An 18,100-nucleotide genomic window follows, 5' to 3' on the forward strand; every position below is an offset into this window, starting at 1 on the left:
ACAATCACGCGTTGCCACGTGATATTTGAGGGGCTATTTGTTCCAAATAAGCAAGGTGAGAGGTTAGTTGAAATATTTTGAAATTCAGAGGCCAGTTGCAGTTTTTGGACAACTTGAAGACTAATGATGTATTATTCCTACTTTTTATATTTGGTTATTTAAATTGTTGTTTTTATTGTTTTTGTATGAATTTTGTCCATACTAAAGCCGGGTTCGGGTAGAATCCTAATTAGATTCTGATATTTGTCTAATTAAGAAACTAGATAATTAAGAATCCTAGTTAAATTAATTTTCGCTAATTAATTGATGAATTAATTAAGAATACTAATCTAATCAAGTAAGTCTCAAACTCATATTTGATTCCATTTAATTGTTTGGGTAATAAAATTTTTCATTGGTATCAGAACCTAGGACATGTGTTCTAGTTAATTAATTCAGGATTAATAGCCGAAACGATAAATATATTTATATAAAAATTAATTAATATACATTAAATGTTTATATGATTAGAACATATTTTTTAAACATATTTTACGTTAAAATAGACTGAAAATCACAGTATGCAGTATTATGTTTTTTCTGCTTTAAAACACTATTTAATCTAGCATGTAATGTCTATATCTAAAATTGGCATGTCGTTTTGAAAATTTAACCTCATCAACGTGATCAGAGCCCCAAAAACCCTAGAACGGAACAAACTCGCAAATGAATCGGAGTCGGAAAAGCGGCGTGTAAGCCACACGCGCCACCTCACTGCCCACGTGCGTGTGAAATGGGGTCAAATTGGTTTTAAAATAATTTAATTTGTTTATGTTTCCTATGTTACTTTTTTGAATTTTTTTAAGGTGTATTACAAATTTTTAATGATTTATCATTTGTTTTAATGTATTTAATTATGATTTACGCAAATTTCATTTACTTTCATCGAATTTATTTTACTTTCATTAAATTTATATAATGGTAAAATTCAATGAAAATGAATGAAATTGATGTTTAGTTATTTTCATTTATTTGATTATTGAAGTTATTTTTGTTTTTAGTTATTTTTATATATTTTGAATTCGTTTTTAGATGTTTATTTGAATGAGAATTATGATGATGTTGTAGTGGATGTTAATTGTTGTTTGTTGTATTGATTGTCTTTTTTCTTTTCAAATCAAAAGGGAAACACAATGAAGAAGTTGTGATCGGAATTCAGTGATCGGTTTTGGAATAGAAGATCGACATTTAGTGGTTACTTCTTTATTACTTTTTATCGAGAGTTTGAATAACAATAGTAGTTTAATATTGAAGGAAACTAATTTTTTTTTTTTTAAATAAGGTAAACTTTATTAACTAAGATCAGAAGCGAGAATGTCAAAAATAATCGGTGGTGGACAGGCCCACTCACCACGAACAGATCTAGATGTAACAGCCTTAGCTAAGCTATGAGCTGCTAAATTCGCTGAACGTTTTACATATGAGACTGAACATGAGTTCAAGGCTCTTAACAAATCACAACAATCATTCACTACATCCGATAAATAAGATAATTGACGTTTTTGCTGATGTATGGAACTAATAACCACGAGACAATCTGATTGGACCTCCACATGACTGAGGTTAAAATCCTTAATCCAGGACAGAGCCTCTCTTAACGCCATTGCCTCTGCCAATGGGGGATCTGTGACATCCGCAAGGTGCCTCATTTTAGCAGCAAAACATCAACCCTGATGATCCCTCAGCAGACACCCATAAAAGCTGAATTTATTCTGGTCATCCACACCTGCGTCAATATTGCACATATAGCTTCCTTCCGACGGTTTCTTCCATTTTGCGATTACGACCGACTGTGGTTGGGGGTGTTTTAGATTGACGATTTGAGCTTCTCTCCAGTCGCGCAATTCCGATAAGGCCATACGGTGGATTTCCTCTAGTGTCTGTTCCCTGTTATTCCAAACCTTATCGTTCTGCGCTTTCCAAATACTCCAGCAAAGCATCGCTACTTCATTTCCCGTCCCTAACGCCCCTTCAAATTCAATTTGAAAGCCAGAAGATGAGATTTGTGACCGTCGATACCCTATTGTCCTGAAAGAAGATTTGCCACACTCGGTAGGCTCGCAGACAGCTGATAAACACATGAAGATCGTCTTCCCCATAAGCGTTGCATATTGGACAACAGTTTGGGAGGGAGCTTCGTTGGGATGCCAGGTTACTCATAGTCGGTAAGCAGCTTGTGCAGATCCTCCATAAACAGTTTTTAACTTTTGGGGCCACCTGTAAGTTCCAGATTAAGTTCCAGTTAATCATAAAGAGATTTGTCGTGTTAAAAGGGCGGGATCCAAGTGCTTTGAGATAACCACTCTTTACTGAGTAATTATCGGACTTTTCGTCAGGCCAGAACCAGTCATCCTCACGCTGCCTCCTTCGCGCCGGAATTGAACAGATCAATTGGACATCCCTTCTATTAAAGATTCTACTGATGAGATCAAGGTTCCAAGTGTCATTTTCATTTAGCAGATCCTTCACCAGACCAGTAGGCAGTGTGGTATCGAGAGGGCTGGTAGGGAGAGGGAGGGAATCATCAAGAAGCCACGGGGAGCTCTTCCCAATTTTCCTTCGGAGACCCATCACAAGCAATTCACGTCCCGCCAGGATGCTCCTCCACACAAAGGAAGGGTTATGACCCAAAGGAGCCTGTAAAAAATCAGAGTTAGGAAAATACCGAGCCTTAAGTATTTGAGTCACCAGTGAATCTGGATTCTGCAATATCCTCCTACTTTGTTTTACAAGTAAGGCAAGGTTGAATATGTGGGTATTTCTGAACCCGAGTCCTCCGCTTGATTTAGGCCAGCAAAGGTTCTCCCAAGATTTCCAATGAAGCCCAGAAGATGATGATCCTGATGAGTTCCACCAAAACCTGTTCAGCATTTTATTGAAGTCGTCACAGAATTCCTTTGGCATGAGGAAGATGCTCATCAGATAGGTTGGGATCGATTGAATAACACAGATTTGATGAGGACTTCCTTTCCGACACGTGACATGTATTTCTCTTTCCAATTATTAATGCGTTTCCATGCTCTATCTTTTAAGAAGCCAAATGTTTGCATTTTGCTTCTTCCTACTACAATCGGTGCTCCTAGATAAAAGCCCATGTCATTGACTTCAGAGACTCCAAGTTCATTACACACCGCTGATCTAGCATCAATCTTCGTATTGCCACTAAAAAATACGTAGGATTTCTGAAAGTTGACACACTGATCTGATGCCTGTTCGTAACATTGTAGACAGGCTTGAACCTCTTTTGCCTCATTCGCATTAGCCCGGAAGAATAAATAACTATCATCGGCGAAGAAGAGGTGTGACACCTTAGGAGCATTACGTGATACCTGAGAGCTATGAATTAGACCTGCTTGCTCCTTTGCAGCTAGCAATGCCGAAAGCCCCTCAGCACAGATCAGAAATAGGAACAGGGAGATGGGATCTCCTTGTCTCAGACCTCTCTTTGGAATTATCGGACCAATTTCTCTACCATGTTGAACTACCATATAGGACATAGTAGACACCAACAACATTATCCATTGAATCCATCTGTCTCAAACCTCATTCGATTCTATCGTAGGCTTTACTCATATCTAGTTTTAGGGCAGCCGTACCATGTTTACCATATTTTAGTCTGCGGAGTTTATGAATTGTCTCATAAGCCACAATAATGTTATCAGAAATCAATCTTCCTTTAATAAACGCACTTTGTGTACTTGAGATAATGGATGGAAGGATTGCTTTAAGACGATTCGCCAACATTGTTAAGAGGATTTTGAGTAGGACATTGCATAGTGCTATAGGCCGTAAATCTGAAACTTGTTCAGGATTACTAATCTTCGGAATAAGAACGATCAGGGTATCATTCCACTTTTATGGGAGTTTTCCAGTCCCGAGAATAGAGAAACATACCTCGCACACATCATCCCCTACTATGTTCCAAAAATGTTGATAAAATGCCGGATTCAGCCCGTCAAGACCCGAACTTTTATCCAGATGCATGGAAAACAAGCCTCTTTTACTTCCTCCTTAGAAAACCTTTGAGATAGCTGATCATTCTGCTCTCTTGTTACTCTTACTTGTATAAATGGGAACAGAGCTGCATCATTGTTTCCTTGGCTTGTAAAAATATCGCTGAAATAATCTACTAACAGATCGTCCAGCCCGTTGCCCTTCGTTCGCCAATTTCCATCCGAATCTCTAAGTTGTGAGAAACTGTTCTTTTTCCTCCTATCCGCAGCATATGCGTGGAAATATTTAGAATTAGAATCTCCATCTTCTAACCACAACAATTTGACCCGTTGTTTCTGTTGAAACACCTTTCCACAAGATTTTGATTTGACAAAATCATTTAAGTTTAATCCATGATTAAGAGACAATTAAATTTAAGTGCTTTGATTTAATTGTACTAATTCGTTTGTTCAATATTGAGTATAAATGCAAAAGGAAATAAAAATTAAAACAGGACAAAGTCAGCATGACACAAGCTGGGTGAAGAGCAACTCAGCACAAGAGAAGATAAGTCATCTTCAAAACAACAGCTTAAGAATGAAGCTGAAGCTGAGTGGAACGAAGCTCAGCATAAAAGAAGTCTGCTTCAGAACTAGATCTTGCAGAACGAAGCTGACCTTGGAAGCTGAGTGAAAAAGAACTCAGTATGAGATTTGGTGACAATCAAAGACAATGACTATCGAAGTGAAGCTGAGTGATCTTCAGGACAGTATGAATGATCCGTTAGCTAAAAGACAAATCCGACAACTGTTTGCACCAATAATTGAAGCCTTGGAATTACGCAAAATCCAAATTCCGAGATACATGGGTCAACTGTTCGTTGCTAAAAGACAAACTGTCACAAGAAGACAAAGCCTGTAGGAAGAAGACAAGCCTGACATCTGAAGAAATCAGAAAACAAGATTGGCCTGCACATCTGATGCTGACTAGAAGGTTGTCCCCCAAAAGAGCCGTTTTGGATTCAACGGCCAAATCAAATTCAAATCATTTGATCCTCAAAATACAACTATAAAAGGACAAGCAATTCTCTTGGATCATTGCCGAATTTACAGAATATACAAGAAAGAAAAATCCAAGCTCAAAGCACTCAAATACAAGAAAAGAATCTTACACCAACTTTCTATTCCTTGTGTAAATGCTAGATTGATTGTTTAGTAATCATCTAAAGTGTTCTTTATCTGAAAAAGAGCAAATTGTATCAATTGTGAATTGAGAGTGTTGTGCTGAGTATTTGGTTGTAAATACTCAGTGGTAGAGAAATCTAGGTGCTGGGTTGTAGCACTTAGTAGGAGTTAAGTAGACGAATAGAGGAATGTACTCTTGCATATTCAACTGCCTTGTAACCGGTTTGTGCTTTACCCTTAAAGAGCTCAGTATTGGATTCTAAAAGCCCGGAGGAGTCTGGGGACTGGACGTAGGCGGAGAGGCCGAACCAGGATAAGTGATACTGAGTAATTTCTAACTCTCTTAAAATATATATATGTGCATGTGTTGCTTGTTACATTTACTCAGCATATAAATTGTTTAAAGCTGACACTGAGTAAATTAGAGTGCTGAGTTGGAAGCTGACCACAAAAGTGTCAATTCCCAACTCACAAGTGAAACAGTCTTAGTCAACATCTGACTAAAGCTGTCTTACACTAAGATCGGCCAAGCTGACCAAAGCTGAAGTTAATAAACTCACCAAAATTATCAAGTCAGCAAGATTAATTAGCAAAAAAGTTACATTAGTTCCTAACCCCCCCTTAGAACTAATCACACGAGACCAACAAGTGGTAAATACAAAAAGAAAAGTCAGAAGACAAGAAACAAAAATCACTTGTCATGAAAGCTGACTCAACCGAAGATGACTCATCGGACGATGAGGAAATGGCCATGTTCACAAGGAAGATGAAGAAGTTGTTCAAAAAGAATGAAAAGAACAGCAAGAGGCCATTTAGAAGAGGCGACAGGTACAAAGCTGAGTCCAGTGATAAATACAAAAAGGACAGCTCCAAATCTGTCACATGCTTTGAGTGTCATCAAACTGGGCACATTAAGTCAAGCTGCCCTAGTCTGAAGAAGGACAAGAAGGGAAGCAAGAAGGAAATGGTGGCCACATGGAGTGATAGTGATGAGTCAACCTCATCTGAAGCTGATGCAAATGAAACGGCAAATATATGCTTCATGGCCGACGATGCTGACTGCACTTACTCTGAGCAAGCTGACCTCTCTGATGAAACTGACCAGGAGGAACACAATAATGAGGTAACATCCTTACTTGTGCTTAGAACTGAGATGATAAATGCCCTGAGTGACTTATATGTGCTAACTAAAAAGTGCAATAAGAAAGTAAAGGCACTCAGCAGGCGATGTGATGAGATTGAAATGGTCAAGCTGAGTGACCTCTGATATCTCCTCCAAGACAACTCAACTTTGCATAGTAACATAGAACTTATGCATAAGTTTGTCTCGGAGGTCCAATCAGATTCAAAGAGACTGAAAAAGGATGTCACAACCGTATAGAGCCAAATAAGAGGTGTTGAAACACCTTTCCACATGATTTTGATTTGACAAAATTATTTAAGTAATTGATAAAAAAATATTCTAACACATTAAATTTAAATGCTTTGATTTATTCACAACTAATGTGTTTGTTCAATGTTGAGTTTATTGATTTATAAGACATTAAGATAAAAAGTCTAAAGGCCCATAAGTGGAAGTCAAACCCAAGTCAACAGAGCAAGACCTCACGGCCCAAGAAGCTAAAACGCAGTCGTATCAAGTTGATGACTCGTGGACAATTTCCGATGAACTTCCGTCTCTATGGGGGCGTCGTTGGGTTCGACGGGGGGAAGCTCCGATGCCAAAGTCAGTAAGGAAGAATAGGAGAGCAAACTGAATTGACAAAGGGTAAGTGGATGTGTACCTTGATAGCCGGAGACATAGGCTATATATAGTCATGAAGTTGTAATTTCCAGTAACTAGAAAGTCTCCATTAATGTCCCATTAATGGCGGTTACATGTTACCTTTAAGTTGGCGGTTAGCTAATTGATAGCTTATTAATAGACTTTATTGCCGGATCGGCCCAGTCGTTCTTAATGGCGGATTGAGTGTTTATGGAGATTCGCCTCACAGGTTCGCCCGCGGGTCTCTTTTGGTGAGTCCTTGGTGATCCGCCCGTCGGATCTCTTTGTTTCAATACGCCGTGGTATTCCCGTATCAGGTGACCAACACGTGGCGTTCTTAGACAAATATCTCTTTTGATCCTTGGGATAATATCACCATGTTATCGGAAGCCCCCCCAAAGTTCCCTTAAAGTCCTTTATGGCTTTTGAGTTTCTTTGCGCGCCGTCATGATTACCTGCATTAATGATCACTTTGTTCGATGCCAATCGTGGAGTGACACGTGTGGTAGGTGCACCGCCCAAGGAAAGAGAAGACGCCTTCTTCATTTTTCCTTTTCTCTTTCTTCTTCATTCGTGGCAGAGCTTCTTCGGAGTTTCAGAATCCTTTAAGCCTTTATTTTTCATGTAAGTCCATCTTTTCATTTTATATTTTATGAATGTTTAGGAGTTCTTCTTCATCCTCCGGATCGACCTCTGAACTTTTTAATTTGACCTCTCCTTCTGAAATTGTAGTTAGTTGGACCACTTCTTCGTCGAAAAATTCTCTTTCCTCCGAAGGTACGGTTAGCTCCGATTTAGCTGAGTTGCTCGACTCGGTGTGTAATTGCGGTCGGACTCATTTTGGTAGAAGTCAAAACCTTTATATTCCTATCACCGGTATTGCTTCGGCCATAGATTCTAGGCGATTTTCCAGGATGGCGGCCACTTCTTCTGCTCCGCCTAGGAAAAAGGCACCTCGTGCAGAGTCTACCTCCTCTCGCATGAGTGCTGCGGATCTAGCAGATCTGGCGAGTAGATTCCCATGGATAAATAACTATGAGACCCAACTGGCGGATGCTCATCAATGACCCGCCTGTCCGCCAAGAGGATTCTTGTATGTGTACTGTAGTCACGTAGAAAGAGGATTCCGACTGCCTCTTCCAAAGATGATGGCGAACATCCTTGCTTATTTTGACATTACTGCTAGCCAATTACATCCGAATGGCTGGTTAGATATCACTTTAGATTGTTACCTTGCCTCGAACTTAGGGGTAATATACACTCCTCGTATCTTTCGAGCTTTTCATAAACCGTCGAAGCGAAAGTCTGAGTCTTTCCTCACCTTTGCGAAGTTTGGAGTGTATTCGCCGTTTAGCGGCAAAATGTCCAACGTCCATTGTTGGGACGAAAAATTCTTCTATGTAAAGATAAACGAGGGCGAATCTCTAGGCTTTCCAACACTTTGGAATCCCAAACCTTTGCACATGACGGGAGATATGCATATATTGACGGATAGTGACGAGGTAGTGGCGGAGCTCATGAAGAGCGTCAAGACGGATGCTTGGACATACGCTGACGCCTTAGACTTCATAATGAATGATATTCCCCTGATTCGCCAAGAAGGGGACAAGTTTATTTACTCGAAGATTGCCCAATTTGATCAAGGTAACTTTCGTGTTTTCTTTGAACCTTGATTGATTTATTGTTCTCTTTGGCAGGGGTTTATCTAAGGCCAATCACGCTCTTGCAGAGAAGCGCAGGAAGTTGAAGGAAGATGAGGCTCGCAAGAAAGAGCAGGCGGTGGATCCCTAAAAGGGTGCAGGGAAACGCCTAGCGAATGCAACGGCTGATCCGCCCCTAAAAAAGAGGAAGCCTGCAGCTTCTGGCGGTCAAAAGTTTATGGCGGATGCCATGAAATCCGCCGCGTCTTTGGTGGAGGAGGATCAGGCGAGTTGTTTTTACTTTAATCTTTTTGCCATACTTTGGATCTAAGTTTTGACCCTCTCATCTTCATGTAGACGGCAAAGCCTGACCTAGGCGGTTATTGGTTCGCCAAGTATCATTCTAGGGGATCCTTGAGAAATGAATCTGTTATCAATGACCTGGACGAGGCTCTAGGTCAGTTGGGCGAGGTACAAAAGAACCAAAAATCAGATCCCAGGATCAGCCCATGTTCAAATGGGAAAGATTGAGCTTCTAACGGTTAGTTCCTTCTGTCCTTTGGCTATAAGTGATTCCCTTTTGGCAGCTTTTGAATGAATCGTTTCATCTTAACAGATGTATACCTGCTTACGTGCCATGGAAGCGGAGCTCCTTCAAGGTGTAGCGGATAAGGCTACTATAGAAAAGTTGGAGAAAGAAGTTGCTGATGCCAACACGAAAGCCGCGTCCGCCATTGCCCTCAAGGATGACGAAATCCAAAAGCTAAAAGAGAAGATTGAAGCAGATGCTAAGGAGTATGAGGATGCTTTAGGAGATGCAGAGTACACGACTGGGGAGCAAGCTTTCTATTACGGCGAGCTGATCATGGCGTATTTCTAGCTGGCGTATCCCGAGATCGATTTTACAGATCTGCAGTTCGCCGTTCCGGACCCAGAAGATGTTCTCAAATATAACAAAATCCCGGACATCAAGGATCACCTCCGTGATTACGTTCGGAGATGGATGAAGGGACCCGCCGAAGAAAGCAAGCCTTCCGCTAATGTCAAGCTAGTGGACCTCGAGGAAGTACCTCCAAAGGCGGGTGAGGAGCCGATAACCGATGGCACCCTTCTTCCTGAGGGGACACCTTCTGTGGAAAAGGAAGTCTCCTTGGTGGGCGTATCTGGAGCTGTTGAGAAGGAAGCTTCTCAAGCAGGCGCCTCAGGCGAGGAAAATGCTAAGGAGAATGCTCCTGTCAATGTTTAGTCTTGTTGTTTGTAAAACTTAAGTACAATTGTTTAATCCTCATGGTTGTTATTTATTTTACCTTTACGTTTGCGCAAGTAAATATATAAGCTTTTAGGGTGTATTTTGGAGTAGGGGGCCAACCATACTCCATTGCGCGAACCTTTGTGAAGGTTTGAAGCTGTTTTATTCCTTTAGAGGAAGTAAAGCTGCCTTTAGGAATCAACTTGCCACCTATCTTTGAGGTGAAGCGATCCGCCTTTAGGACTTGTGAACCCTTCTTTGGGAAGGGTGCAAGAGAGTGTAAAGACCTTGCATCCAAGGAATGTTTTAACTCTATCTCGAATGGTGATCATCTAAAGATGGATCCGCCCATGAGATTGAGAAAAAGTAGCTATGAGATAACAGTACTTTTAAGTGTGGGAAGCGTTGCATGCCCCCCTCTTTTTGAGACTGAAATATTTATATTGCTGCAAGAAAATACTTAAAAAGAATATGGATAATAGAACAATTGCTTTTTATTAATAGAAGATACGCTTTATTACAGCAAGCGGGTCTCATATGTGAGCCTCATTAAAACCTTTAATAAGAAAAACCTCATGGGAAAAAAGCTTATTAAAGGAAAAAGAGTACTCAAGACCTTGTTTACATTCTATTTTCTGGGGAAGTATTTGTGGAGATTTTGGAGATTCCAAGTACGCGGCAATGTATTTCCTTCCATGTCTTGAATCTTAAATGTGGCGAACCCAATCTTGTCCACTATTCGATATGGACCCGTCCAGGTGAGCCCTAGCTTGCCCTTCCCTTCTCTAGATTGGATTTTGTCGGCCTTGCGGAGCACGAGATCTCCCACATTCAGGTCTACAAGTTTGGTGTTTTTGTCATGATAAGCGGCGATCCGCTGCTTGTATGTCGCCATACGTACATATGCCCTATCTCTTCTATCCTCCACTTGATCAAGACTTTCTTTCAATCTCTGACTGTTTTCATCCTCGCAATAGAATGCAACTCTGTCACTTGGAACCAATATCTCGACTGGGATTACAGCTTCCACGCCATAAGAGAGGGCGAACGGGGTTTTGCCTGTGGCCGTTCGAGGAGTAGTACGATACGCCCATAAGATGCTTGTTAACTGATCCGCCCATTTCTTATCATGCTCACCCAGTCTTTTCTTTATTCCCTTTACGATTGTCCGATTCATGACTTCGGTCATACCGTTGGATTGTGGGTAATATACGGAGGCAAATCTGTTCAGAATGCCCAATTTTTCACAGAAAGTTTTGAACTCACCACAGTTGAATTGCGTTCTGTTATCAGTGATGATCGTGTGGGGAACTCCGTATCTTCCCACAATATTATCTTTGACGAACTCCACCATTCGTTCAGCATTGACGGAGGAGACAGCTTCAGCCTCTACCCATTTAGTGAAATGGTCTACTGCGACCACTATGTACCTCCTCTGTCTACGAGTAGGAGGAAATGGTCCAACAATGTCAATTCCCCAGACAGCAAAGGGTCGACCTTCGATGATGGGCCTCTGGAGATGTTTAGCTGTATGAGATTCATTGGCATGAATCTGACAACTATGGCAGGACTCCACCAGTTTCTGTGCATCAAGTTCCACTGTGGGCCAATAAAATCCTGCTAACCTAGACTTCTTCAAGATGGAAGCGGATGCCTCATGGGCTCCATATGCTGCTTCGTGCAACTCCTTGAGAACCTGTTGTCCATCTTCTGGCAAAATGCACTTTAACCAAGGGTGGCTAAAAGATTTTCTGTAGAGGCAATCATTTATTATGGAGAAATAGGCCGCTTTCCTGACTATCCACCGAGCTTCCTCTTGGTCTGTAGGTAGTGCTCCATCTAACAGATACTGGCGGATTGCCGACCTCCAATCACCTTATACTGTCGTGAGTAGGGATACTTCCTCTGAGGTGAAGGCAAGAGCCGCTTTAACTTCGAATGGACATTGTGGATCCGCCCAGTTCTCCTTGCTGGAAGCTATTTTAGCTAGATGATCTGCTTCAGTGTTGGATCCGCGAGGCACATGGATTAATTCCCATTTAGTTTCTTTGGCTTCAAGGTGATCCAGCAATTTTTTAACTTCAGCAACGTATTTGGCCAAAACATCATCCTTTACCTCGTAACTTTTGATCACTTGGTTGACCATCAACTTGGAGTCACTATAGATCACGATCTGCTCGGGAGTGATTTCTTTCAACAGGCGCAGTCCCAATATTAAGGCCTCGTACTCCGCTGCATTGTTGGTTGCAATAAAATCCAATTTTGCTGCGTACCGTAGTTTTATATATTAGGGACCTGTGATTACGATGCCTATACCAGCTCCTTCTGCCGAGGAGGCTCCATCTGTATACATCGTCCATTCCTCGACTTGAGATTTAGGGAGATTCATCCCTTCTTCAGTGAATTCATTCACAAAGTCTGCCAAGACTTGACTTTTTAAGGCTGACCTGCTCTCGTATCGTACATCGAATTCTCCCAGGCGGATTTCCCACTCCATCAATCTCCCTAAAGTTTCTGGATTTTGCAATACCTTCCTCATTGGTATATTTGTTCGAACTATGATTGTATGAGCCTGGAAGTAAGGCCTAAGGTGGATTGCCGTGGTGACAACGGCCAACGCCATTTTATCAAGCTTGGAATATCTGGTTTCAGCATCCTTTAATACTTTGCTTACATAATAGATTGGATACTGTTGGCCATCCTCTTCCCTTATCATGACCGTGCAAACAGCTTTATCTGTAACCGAGACATACATGTAAAGATTCTCACCTTTCAAGGGTCGGCTCATCAAGGGCGGTTCTGTGAGAAACCGTTTGATTCCCTCGAAGGCTTTTTCACAATCCTCGTTCCATTCAAACGCCTTTTGCTTTTTGATCACCTCATAAAAGGGCTGACATCTACGGGTCGAACATGAGATAAACCTGCCTAAGGCTATGATTCGCCCGTTAAGACGTTGCACTTCCTTGATATTTCGTGGCGCTTGCATCTCCAAAACGGCCTTGATCTTGTCAGGATTTGGGCTCACTCCTTTCTGGCTAATCATGAATCCTAAGAACTTTCCATACGTTGCACCAAAAGTACATTTTTCCGGATTCAGTTTGATGTTGTGACGTCGGAGTATGCCTAGTACCTCCCTTGCATCATCTGCATGCTTTTCCACAGTGGTACTCTTGATGATCATATCATCTACATAGACAGAGTAGTTATCACCTTTGCTTTCCGCGAATATTTTATTCATCATCCGTTGATAGGTGGCACCAGCGTTCTTAAGCCCAAAGGGCATGACTTTAAAGCAATAAGTGGCTTGGTGAGTCACGAATGAGGTTTTGATTCTATCTGAAGGCTCCATTGGGATTTGGTGATAACTCGACTTTACGTCAGTGAAAGAGTACATGGCGTGTCCTGCGGTTCCATCTACGAGGATATCAATACACGGCAAAGGGTAGTTGTCTTTGGGACAAGCTTTGTTGAGATCTGTAAAGTCAATACACATGCGGTATGATCCACCTGCTTTTTTGACTAGAACCACATTCTCTAGCCATTGTGTATAAAGTACCTCTTCGATGGCATCCGCCCGCTAGAGCTTGGTGATTTCCTCCTCTATCACCTTCTACCTTTCAAGACCATGGTTTCTTCGTTTTTTGGCCACCGGAACCGCGTCTTTGTCGATGTTGAGTTTGTGAGTGATCACATCTGGACTAATCCCGGGGAGGATCTCATCTTTCCATGCAAAGACGTCTTCTGCCTCATGGAAAACCTTGGTAATTGCTTTTTTAATTTCTCCCTTGAGCCCTTTAGCCATTTGTACCTGTTTTTCATCCGCCATGAGGTACATTTCTGTTTCGCCCAAGGCCATTGTGACGAGTTCTTCTTCCTCCTCGTCTTTAGACTAGGGGCGGATCATTAAAGATGCCGAATACGTCTCCTGAGCCACATTTTGGCTTCCTTTGATCATTACACCTCCCTTAGCCATGGAGATATAAAGAGTTAAGTGGCGTATGGAGATAAGGGCTGCTGCTTCGGAGATAAAGGGTCGCCCAATGATAATATTGTAAGCTAACTAGCCGTCCAGGATAGAAAATTCCAGATCACCTTTCCAGACTTGATCTTCATCCGTTAACTCACAATCTAGTGTTACCTGGCCTTTTGTTTGGATGGTATGTCCTGTCACTCCCAGGATGTCCACTACGGTGGTTTCCACTTGGATTGGGTCGACCATAAGCTTGGCAAATGCTCCTCTTGTGATGACATTACACGAACTCCCGGTATCGATCATCACTCTTTTCATCTCCTAGCCTTCCACCATCATAGTAATGACCAAGGCATCCGCATGAGGAGAGATCTCTGGGCCAACATCTACAAAAGGGGGATTATGTGATGCCTTGTCAAGAGCAGTGGTTCTTGCCTTTTTCAGTACCGGTTGGTACCCAGGTCCGCCTGCTATGACATTGATGGTCCCTTTTCCTTTCTTCTTCGGATCATCTCTGGATCTATCACCATCTCCCTTCTTGCCATCATTTTGGACGAACTGATCCAATTTGCCTCTCTCGATGAGACGTTCTATTTCTCTGGCTAACTCCCAACATGCGTCTGTGTCATGGCCATTTTTTCTGTGATATTTGCAATAATTTTTAGGATTTTTCCCAGTGTTAGTGTACTCTCCCCCTTTTGGTTCGGGGTTTGAAATGCTCTGTTTGTGCTGGCTGTTCTCTAACCATATTAGCACTTCACTTTTAGAGGCATTAAGAGGTGTGAAGGACGTGACAAATGTCGATTTGTTCTTAGAGCCCCTCCGCCGGTTTCTGGAGGAGGAATACTAGAGCTTGTCTTTCTCCCTATCTCGGTGGCGAGATTCGCCTTTGTCCTTTCTAGGCGGAGATAACGATTCTCGGCGAATGTCGTCTACCTCCATAAAGTCCTTGCATCTTTCGATTAAGTCTGCCATATCTCGGGGCTTTTTTCGAATTAAATCTTCTTGCAAGCTTTTACATGTGGTGTTTTTTGCTAGAGCTTCCGTTGCCATGGAGACATCCACATTGAAAATTCGTATGCACAATTTGTTGAATTTGTCTACATACTCTCGAAGGGTTTCGTTCGCCTTCTGCTTCAATTCGAAAAGCTTTCGTGATTTGACCACTAGAGGAATACATCCGGCGAATTTCGCATAAAACTGCCTACTTAATTGATCCCAGCTATCGATAGATCCAGGAGGTAAAGATTGGAACCAATCATAAGCGGGGCCTTCTAAGGTGGTGATGAACATTCGGCATAAGACCGCCTCACTAGCACGGTTGAGGCTGAGCAACATCCGGTACTTTCTTGCATGGGCCTCCGGGTTGTCCGCCCCTATGTAAAGGGGTATATTTGGTATTTTAAAATGCCTCTCCGTTTCCTCAGCTTCGATCCACGCCGTAAAAGGCGAATCACGGTTGGCGAATGGATTATGGCGGGCATCCTCTTCATTAATGCGGAGCACCGCAGCTCTAACACGATCATCAAAATTCTCCGGCCCTGCCCTGGGGCGTCCTCTTCGTGGCGAACGACTCGGAGGTCTCCTACGGGGAGATCTACTTGGAGAAGATGACGAGCTGGAACCAGATGACGGATCTGATGGCGAACGTCCGCCTCCACCACCGTGTCCGCCACCTCCTTGGCCTCCACCACCTTGCCCGTTACCTCCTTGGCCTCCACCACCTTGACCATTACCTCCTTGGACTCCACCACCTTGGCCACTACTGCCTCCATGGTCTCCAGAAGGAAGGTGCCTATCCTCTCCTTGGTGTGGCGGTGGCGGTGGCCTATCTGAACGAGGCGTCTCTACTGGCCTCTTACTTTGTCTACGACCAGTAGATGGGGGTGACCTACCCCTACGAGAGGATTTTGGTCTCGTGGGCGAAGGTGATTTCGACCGCTGACTTTTCTCTTTTTGACGCTTTTTGTGTCTTCGACCTTCCGATCCGCCCTCAGGGAGACTCGACCGTGGACGACTTGGATTAGCTGATCCGCCCAGATTCATCCTTTGACTACCACCTGCTTCATCAGAAAATAATTGCCGATTGAGTGGCGGGTTAATACCAGCTATGGTAGTAGTCACCATGGAATCCGTAGGTTGAGCTTGGAAGAACGAAGAATCATGGGCGCCAGATCCAACAATGGCCTGCTACCATTGAGATGACATAGGGTTGGTGCGCCGAAGCTCTGGTACTATCATGAACGACCTTAGGCGTCTCTCCATATCAGGACCAAACGCTCTTCCTATGGCTCCCGCACATGTCTCAACAAATGCATCTGGCGATAGACTCCTTCCGTCCTGAGTTGCTGGAGTGCTCCCATCAATGCGCCCAGCGCTTGATTCAGGTTGGCTTGAGGGTGCTGCTGAGGGCGTTTCAACCCCTGAGGAGGGGTTCTATTCTCCATTTGTCATATATTTTCTAAGGTGAATGGAAACCCTTTATTTGATTAAGGGATCCACGCTCACCGCACCAATTGATGACTCGTGGAGAATTTCCGATGAACTTCCGTCTCTGTGGGGGCCTCGTTGGGTTCGACGGGGGGAAGCTCCGATGCCAAAGTCAGTAAGGAAGAACAAGAGAGCAAACTGAATTGACAAAGGGTAAGTGAATGTGTACCTCGATAGCCGGAGACATAGGCTATATTTAGTCATGAAGTTGTAACTTCCAGTAACTAGAAAGTCTCCATTAATGTCCCATTAATGGCGGTTACAGGTTACCTTTAAGTTGGCGGTTAGCTAATTGATAGCTTATTAATAGACTTTATTGCCGGATCGGCCCAGCCGTTCTTAATGGCGGATTGAGTGTTTATGGAGATTCGCCTCACAGGTTCGCCCGCGGGTCTCTTTTGGTGAGTCCTTGGTGATCCGCCCGTCGGATCTCTTTATTTCAATACGTCGTGGTATTCCCGTATCAGGTGACCAACACGTGGTGTTCTTAGGCAAATATCTTTTTTGATTCTTGGGATAATATCACCATGTTATCACAAGTAAAACGATGACTCAGCATGAAGAAGGATCGAGAAGCCTTCTAACAAAAGCTTCACGAGGAAGCTGCTGAGTTGAGCGACAATGCAGTCAGGTCAGTGGCAGAACAGAACCAACTTTTAGATAAAGTATTTCTACTTTGGGTAAAGTTCAGACGACACAGGAACCTGTCTGGAAGACTTTGTCGTAAATGTCGAAACATTCTGTTTATCTGATGAAAAGCTGCTGAGCACTGTCGTAGACAGAAGATGCAAGAATCTCATTGGCCAACGACACTGAGCACGTCCTGAGTGACAACGACAGGAAGCCGTTTGCCTCCAACGGTTATTTCAAAATTCGAAATTACCGGTGCCTCAAGTGTCACTATATAAAGGCCTCTCAATTGCTTCATTCGATGCAGATCTTCAATTAGTCGAAACGCTGTCCAAATTCATACTTGAAGTTCTGTGAGAAAAGCAAAGCAAAATCTTACACCAATTTCCAATCATTGTGTAAAAGTCTAGAGTGATTTCAATCATCTAAAGTGTCTTAGCAATTGTTGTTTAGGACAAACACTTTATCATTTCTAGAAGAATAGAAAGGAGAGGCTGAGTACTCGGTTATAGTACTCAGCGGTAGTTATAGGAGTGAGTAGAGGTATAGAGGAAGGTACTCTTGTATACTCAGCTTCTATTGTAAAAGGTTTCATGCTCTACCTTTAAAGAGCTCAGTAGAGAATTCAAAAAGCTCGGAACGTGTTCCGGGGACTGGACGTAGGCGGAGAGGCCGAACCAGGATATGTCTGCTGAGTAACATATTTCTAACCTTAAACTCCTTTATATTTTGCTTGCTATAAAACTGACTAAGTAACGAACTCACGCTGAGTTGAGTGCACTAAGAAGTTGAGTTCAGGAATAGACTCTAAGTGTTATCTCCTGACTCAAGGAAAGAAACAGACTTAGTCACAAGTTGATTAAGCTTGTGTATTAAAACTACTTAGCGCCGCTGTGTAAACCTTTTCTTAAGAAAAGAAGTCAGCCTTAACGGACAAAATTTTAAATAGTTCATATCCTCCCCCCCTTGGAACTAACCTTGTCACGTTATAAGGGACCAACAAGAGGTTCAAATAAAAATAAATCTCATGCTGAGTACTCAAGTACTAGTCAGCATAAACAGTTCACACAGTGTGACTGTTGCGGGAAAAAGGGGCACACAAGAAAAGTGTGTTGGTATAATAAGCGGATTGTCCAATGTGACTTCTGCGGAGAGAAAGGACATACCACTAAGGTATGTTGGCATGCTCAGCACAATAAT

This window comes from Euphorbia lathyris, chromosome 3, assembly GCF_963576675.1.
Source record: "Euphorbia lathyris chromosome 3, ddEupLath1.1, whole genome shotgun sequence".
Classification (NCBI taxonomy): domain Eukaryota; kingdom Viridiplantae; phylum Streptophyta; class Magnoliopsida; order Malpighiales; family Euphorbiaceae; genus Euphorbia; species Euphorbia lathyris.